Raw genomic sequence first — 8030 nt, 5'->3', positions numbered from 1 at the left:
ACGCCATAATTTAGAGGAAATGTTTCTGATACTGCGCCATCAATCAGAACCGACTGAGATCTTGATGTTAGGTATGCTTTAAACTAACTAAGCGCAGTGTCTCTTATTCCAAAAGTAATTTCTAATCGTTTAATAAGTATCTCATGATCAATGGTGTCACATGCAGCCGAAAGGTCCAACATAGTCAATAAAACAGACATGATTTTTGTCAATATATTAAGAATATCAATGCATACTTTTAAAAGGGCAGTTTCAGTGCTATGGTGTGATTTATAAACAGATTGGAAATTTTCACTTAAATTATTTAGATGTGATACAACAGTCTTTTTAACACAATGCGTTCAAGCACTTTGGATAGATATGGAAGGTTGGAGACAGGTCTGTAATTTTTCAGTTCGTTTACATTTAGTCCGGACTTCTTTAATAGTGGTTTAACAATGGCACGTTTAAACGAGTCGGGGACACTACCGGAGACCAACGAATTATTTATAAGTTCAGTTATTGTTGGTAACAGTTCTTCAACACAAGATACTAGTTGGGATGGGGTCTACTAAGTCACAATATTTTGATGGGCTATCTAAAATGGCCGACTTCACTTCATCCTCAGTGGCTGGATCGAAAACATGTAGTGGCGTTCCGTGGAATGGTCCAAAGCTCGGTGACGATGATGATGGATTTTATCTTGTCGTGGAAATATTTGGCGACATTTTGAGCGTTATTTCTAGACGCTGGAAGGGGCGTGGATTTCTTACTGCCAAGAAGGTCGTTTGCGGTTGAAAACAATTCTTTGCAAGATATAATGCTTTGAAATGTTTCGTTGTAGTGGGCCTTTTTTGCGTGAGTGATTGCGTTATAAAGAGCCGACTTAGCTGCTTTGTAGATATCCTTAAATACCGTTAGGCCACTCTTTCGCCAGTTCCTTTCAGCCTGTCTCTTTTTTCTCTTTAATTCCTTTATCTCGGAATTGAACCATCGCGAATATGGTCGATTCGATACGACCCGACGTTGTGGCGGTGCCGCACGGTCAATAATAGACCGCAATACTTTGTTGTAGTCGTTTATAATTTTAACCTCATTTACGACGTCACAAATACTATCTTGTAAAACACTGATATCAATTTGTCTATAATTCCTTGTTGTTATATTTCGATTCGGGAGATCAACTTTCTTTAATGTGATATCCACAAATAAAGCTTTGTGATCGGATATTGCAAGGTCAACAACTTCGGTCTTTCTTATTCTATTACTTGATACAGGGGAGATGACCCAATAAATTATGTTGCCGGCCTGGTGTGTTGTCTCGGTAATGTGCTAGTGTAAATGGTTGTCGTGTAGGATTTTCTTGATTTGGGTGACTGTAGGAGAAGTGGAATTAAAATGTATGTTGAAATCTCCAGTAAAAATATATGGTGACCTTTTAAGATACCATTTTGAAATTCAGCTGCAAACTTAGTATTTGATGTATTCGGCGGTCGATAGATAGTGATGATGAAGAAAGTGGTAGAGTCGGATTGGAAGGAAAGGCATGCAGATTCGTAGTTTTCTCTTGTAAGAGGAGTGAAAGTGGTGCTGGTGATAGACAAGACTATAAAGGCAGTACCACCCCCTTTTCTCCCAGGTCGTGGGAGCGATTTCCAGGTATGCGTATTGGGACAGGCGGTGGTAACGTAGTGGTCATCCTGTTTGTCCTGAAGCCAAGTTTCCGTAATGCACAATATATTAATATGACGATCTATAATTAGACGTCTAGGTCATGGATCTCCTCACATTTGTTTTTTATGGATCTTGTGTTTAAGTGGACGAGACGGAGGGGAGGCCTGTTGTTAATGATGGTTAATAGATTGCGCGGTCTTTTTGACGCTTTTTAAAAATTTCGCTGTATGTCTACGTTAAAGATTTAATAAAAACTCGACGCCTACCACCCGAAGCGCACAATATTTTGTCATCCTTACCCGCAATCTTGGTTTCCCCACTTTATATCTGTTACCTAAAATACATAAATGAAAACCCCAACAGACATTCCCCCAAGTAGGCCCATTGTTTCTGTATGCTCGCTCGTGTCCAACAGAAATAATTTCTGATCTGCTTGACTTTGTTTTCCAAATTTTTGTACAAAATCTTGCTACTTCTAACCATGTTCTCATTATTTTTAGAGATTATGCCATTTCGGACTCCCATCCACACCTCTTGTTCACTATGGACGTCTTATCCATATACACGTTCTTTCCCCACACTGATGCTCTTAAAGCAATTAAGTATTTCCTCGACCAAATTCCTCCCACAGATATTGGGGTTGACACAGTACTGAGGTTAACGTCTGTTGTCCTGAACCTCAACAGCTTTGAATTCATGACAAGTTTTACAAAAAAGTAAGCGGTGTGGCCATGGCACAAGAATGGGATCTAGTTATGCTTGTCTATGCATGGGGTATCTGGAAAAACAAATTATGGATTCGTTCCCCGGTCCCAAACCTGAGGTGTTTTTGAGATAATCGACGAAATGGCTGGCGTCACTGTACTGTCGGAATTAGAACTTAGCAACTTCTTTGATTTCTCAAACAACTTCCACCCACAAACTAATTTCACCAGCACTGTCTCACATACCAATGTCACCTTTTTAGATATGCACCTATATGTGCGGCTATGTGGTCTTGTGGTATGACACTCGCTTTTGGAACGGATGGTCCTGGGTTCGAGTCTAACTCGGCGTATAGTTGAGTCCTTGGAGAAGGCTGTTTACTCACATTCTCTCACCGTACTAGGTGTAATATGAGTACCTGGCCGTTAACAGCGTTGTCTATGTCCGAAAACGAAAAAAATTATAACATCGCCTAACAGGCGTCATGTCCCGTCCTAAATGTTAAATGTTGCTGTTGGCCAGGGCCCTTGTAAAGCGCTTTCAGAACATTTAGTGGATATTGCGCTATATAAAAGCTCAATTTAAGATTTAAATTTATTATTATATTATATATCTTGACGACAAGATTATTTACACGATTTTCGACAAAGTGATTCTATGAGGAGTTTTAAGCTAAGTTTTCTTTCTTCCTTTATTTCAGAATAATATAGTTTGTTTTGTGTTTTTTAATTATTATATTTTTTTAATGTTATTTATTTCTCTCCTCTATTTTAAATATAACTTTAAAACGCACCCTTCCACTTCCGTTCTCCCACTTTCATTCTCTCCCTCTCTCTCTCTCTCTCTCTCTCTCTCTCTCTCTCTCTCTCTCTCTCTCTCTCTCTCTCTCTCTCTCCTCATTTTCATTTTTTTATCAATATCTTAATAGCGGAGGTAGGGGACCACTAATAACACTATTGCTGTCTAGCATTCTTCAATAACCCCCCCCCCCCCCAATCCCCCTATCTTATTCTTGATATCATTACGTCATCTCATTCTCTCTCTCTCTCTCTCTCTCTCTTCTATATATATATATATATATATATATATATATTATATATATATATTCCATTGCACACACACACACACACACACACACACATACATACACACATTTTACAAATTTTCGCCTATACTGTTATGACAATCTCATATAAATATATATGCATTTTATGTTTACTTGAAAATGGCCAAAGGCCTAAACGTCGTTTGTTTTGTGTTGTTCATTCATTAGTCAGATTTACTCCCTTTATCTTTATCTCCATTTTATTGACTCATTTAGGCACCTCTATGTATTAATATTTTAAACAGCTACGTCAACACCAAAACAAACAAATGCTACTCGTCCCATCGCCTGCGCCAAACCATCAATTCCATTTATTTGCAATGTTTCTGTGCTATCTCCGTGGTGAGAGCAAACTGAAGAAGCCTTTCAAGCAGAGGAGTAAGTCCTTTTTCTACAATTCTTCAAGACTTGCACCCAGTGACTACGGTCAATACATACCACAGCTGCCAACATGCACAAATGGGGGCTCCAAGAATCACCAACATGCCGAAAGTGCAACCAAGCACCACAAGATGCAAACCTTGTACTAGATTGCCCAGAGACAAAACTGGAACGGGGATTTGAAACCATCAAAAAATGTGATGATGACTTCCGAACCTGGATTGCTACCTTGAACATAGAAGTGTAGCCGAACGATACTACTACTACTAGTGACACGTTTGAGCAAGCTGTCTCAGAGGTGTGTAAAATTCATAAATAGAAACAATGGTTTGCGAAGTAACAGAACGAGTACATTTGCATTTCTCTGTTTGTTTTGGAGTTTAACGCATTGACCAGCTTTGTGAATGGAGACTCATTATACGTTGCAAGAGTATCCAATTCTGGGAGTGCCTCAACGATGTGGCACAAATCGTTTCCATTTTTTGTGTATGTCAATTGAAGAACTTTTTTTCTGTTCCCATTTACAATGTCGTATGCAATAAAATGATTATTCTGCAATCAAGACATCAATTTGAACTAAAGAGTAGATCATCATCATGACTCTATGGAGAGGCCTGATACTGCTAATCATTTTCTACTTCCCTACAGTCACGATAATAGAAGAAATACAAGAAGTATAAAGACTAGGATACACAAGAATGTTTTGCTGATTTTAGATTTTCCTTGTCGACAAAGATTAAACCGATAGTATCATGAGGATCAAGATGAACACTGGTCTTTATTTATTTTTATTTTTTTTGGTCTTTAATCGTCGATGTCCCGGTTTAAAGGGGCATAACTCAAACAAACAGATACGCAATGTTTAACTAAGGGTTGTTTCTCTTATATTACATACGTCAATTGTAGTAGATAATTCGTGATCACTCGTTCCCTCAAAGTCAATGTCATCTGCAAATCGAAGCTTAATAAGACACTTAATGATACCGGGCTCTGGTGGTTTTTAAGTGCAACCTGCACTTTTCTTTCGAAAAGTACGTTGACAATAGTAGGAGGATATTAACTCTCGTTCTGAATGGGTCTCCTAGCTCATTGTTAAGTAATACATACAGCCCTTTTTGCGTTTTCATAGAGGAATTCATTTGATTATTTTGTCATCAAAATCAAACCTTCTGAGTGTGTTCCGTTTAAAATTGTTACTAATATATTCATGACGTTATATTTTCTTAAAGGCGTGAAAGTTGTAAGTAATAAAAAGCATAACGTTCATCTCGTTCTCAATTCTTCTGGAATAACATTTAACTAAATAATATGTAAAACTTGAATTTTAGAGGTGTGCTAAAAGAGTCAGATTCTTTTTTTTTTATAATTGTGTTACATTTCCTGAAAACATAATTATGTTGTGAGAGAGGAGTGATTTAGCCCTTGAAAATTGCATTTATCCATTTCTTTGCCATACTTTGGAAAAGAATCTTGTATTCAAACTATCAAGCAATTTAAAGGTAAATTAGTAAACAAAACGGGACCTCACGAAGAGAATGAAATGACTACAGCGCAATAAACTTCCCAAGCGGCATCAAAACAGAGATAAACGTGTTATTTAACTAGATGAGAAACAAAGCAGAATCAATACTGGTAGAAAAACAAGCTCGCTTTAGACATTTTCAGAACTACATTTTATGTCAGACAGCTGCATTCTTTCCCCTGCTTTTCAACCTGGAGTACAGAGATAAATGCAAGAAAGCCTTGAAAACCACCAGAGCAAGTATGATTTTGCGGTAGAGATCTTGATAAGCTTCGATTCGCAAATGACATTAACTTGAAGGCGAATTCTCGTCTTATGTTATATAAGAAAAACAACCCTTGTTGGTTTGTCTCTGTGTTTGTATTTTCTTGAGTTATGCGCGCTGCTAATCGGAAGAAGGATTATTAAAGAGAAAAACCCAAAAAGAAACGGTGTTCATCTTGATCATACTCATAATATCAATCTAATCCAGAAAGGTGAGTGGAGCAGGACGATGGGTTTAGAATAGAGCTTTAGCATTACTTCTGGCTTGTAAACGAACTTCGTAGAGTTGAATGTCTTGAACCAATGACCTCAAAAAGTGTGGAGAGTTACTCGGGATAGACATTTCTTTTGAAACCACTTTATTTTTTGGAGTGGTTGATGTCGTCGAACGCATAGCATTCCTTTCACTGCAAGGCGTAGTTTTCGTATCAGTAAGATTGCTGGTTCGAGGCCCCATCATCGCGATTTTTAAAATTCTCTCTTGCCTTCTGGCACATTTCTATTCATTTCGTTTTCTATTATTATCAACATAGGTGCCTACTCCGCTTTCCACGTCTCCTGCCACAGTTGCTTCCTTCCTTCTGCAGGAGACTGAGGTAGTCTATTGCCTACGTCATACGACTGGGTCTGCTCGTACTCGTTATACAGATTTTCCAACTCTTCCATACTTCAGGGGGTGTAGAATTTTGGTTTGTTCCGTGTAATGTTGCGGTGAGCGCTCTTAACCAGCAACCTGTTAAATCAGGTTATGTTCTCGGACTTGGGAGGAACAGCAGGGCAAACCTGCTCGATATAGAACCTGAATTCCTCCCAGTTAGCCTTCCTGAACTTCCATCTTCAGAGAGGGAAAGTCTGCCCCCTCTGAATGTGACAAGAACCGGCTTGTGTTAGCTATGCAGGAAGTCGCCGAGGACTGCCCGCTTCACCTGTAGTGGGTTTCCCTTTGCACCTTTCGTGACGTAGGTGAGGTCAGGAGTATAAACCCTCTTATGGAACACTATCATGAACTATGCGTAGATCGTTACAGTCCATCCATAAGTGGAGTTATCTACCTCCCTCATTGCAGTCTCGGTAGCCCCTTTCATGGTGGTTGCTATTCAATTCTCCCAAACAGATAGAAGGATGGCGAACAGGTCTTCTGGTCTTGTGGTATGACATTTACCTTTACAACTGTTTTTAATTGGAAATTGGACGGAGCACGATTAAGGAAAGGATAATTACTTACAAACTCTCATCTTGCTAAAATGTTTAAAATGAGAAAGCTGGCATTGTTGATAAATTGTAGATCAGATCTCTAATATCCCAGTCCTATGTGACATATCCCAAAGCATCCATTTTTGGTGTACTCCAAGTCGCTCTAAGTGGTTTGTAGATGTTGTGCAAAAAAACAGCCCACCAACCACTACGGTAAATCTATTCACCCCTTTGCAGTCATGTGCGCTCTTAATGACCCTTGCTTCGATGGCTCTTTACCGTAAACTCCTTTGAGTCTCGAATTGTCCTCTCGCTGGGCCACCGTATAGCATGGGAACTGGAATCGAAAAGATCACGCGTCTAAATAAGATGGGTTTCCTGTAATAGGAGATTATCAACGCTATTGATGGCCATAATCTTTGACAAAATCGCATTTTTTGAGGGACAATATGTGCATCTGGTCGCTAACTTAGTATCGCATTTTCCACTTGACGATGTGTTGGGCCGTTTGCTGTTTTCTCGATGGTGCCGACGACCCTGGTAGTGGCGGCCGACCACTTGGCCATGGATGAATCTATTTCTTGGGCATACAATCAAGTGAACATAGAAGTCCGGGATGGTCGAGGCTATTCGGGCACCGGGTTTGACCTTCATTGGTCACAGTTTGGGGCGGTCCTTCAGGGGCCCGCAATAGGCTCCACATACGAGATATTATTATTATTATTATTATCATTATTATTATTATTATTATTATTATTATTATTATTATTATTATTATTATTATTATTATTATTATTATTATTATTATTATTATCATTATCATTATTATTATCATTATTATTATCATTATTATTATTATTATTATTATTATTATTATTATTATTATTATTATTATTATTATTATTATTATTATCATCATCATCATCATCATCATCATCATCATCATTATTATTATTATTATTATTATTATTATTATTATTATTATTATTATTATTATTATTATTATTATTATTATTATTATTATTATTATATTATTACTATTATTATTATTATTATTATTATTATTATTATTATTATTATTATTATTATTATTATCAATATTATTATTACGATTGTTATTATCATTATTATTATCATTATTATTATCATTACTATTATTATTATTATTATTATTATTATTATTATTATTATTATTATTATATTATT

Source organism: Berghia stephanieae, chromosome 13 (genome assembly GCF_034508935.2).
Source record: "Berghia stephanieae isolate SIO BIC M18660-M18661 chromosome 13, UCSD_Bste_1.3, whole genome shotgun sequence".
NCBI lineage: Eukaryota > Metazoa > Mollusca > Gastropoda > Nudibranchia > Aeolidiidae > Berghia > Berghia stephanieae.
This window is presented reverse-complemented; position numbering follows the sequence as displayed.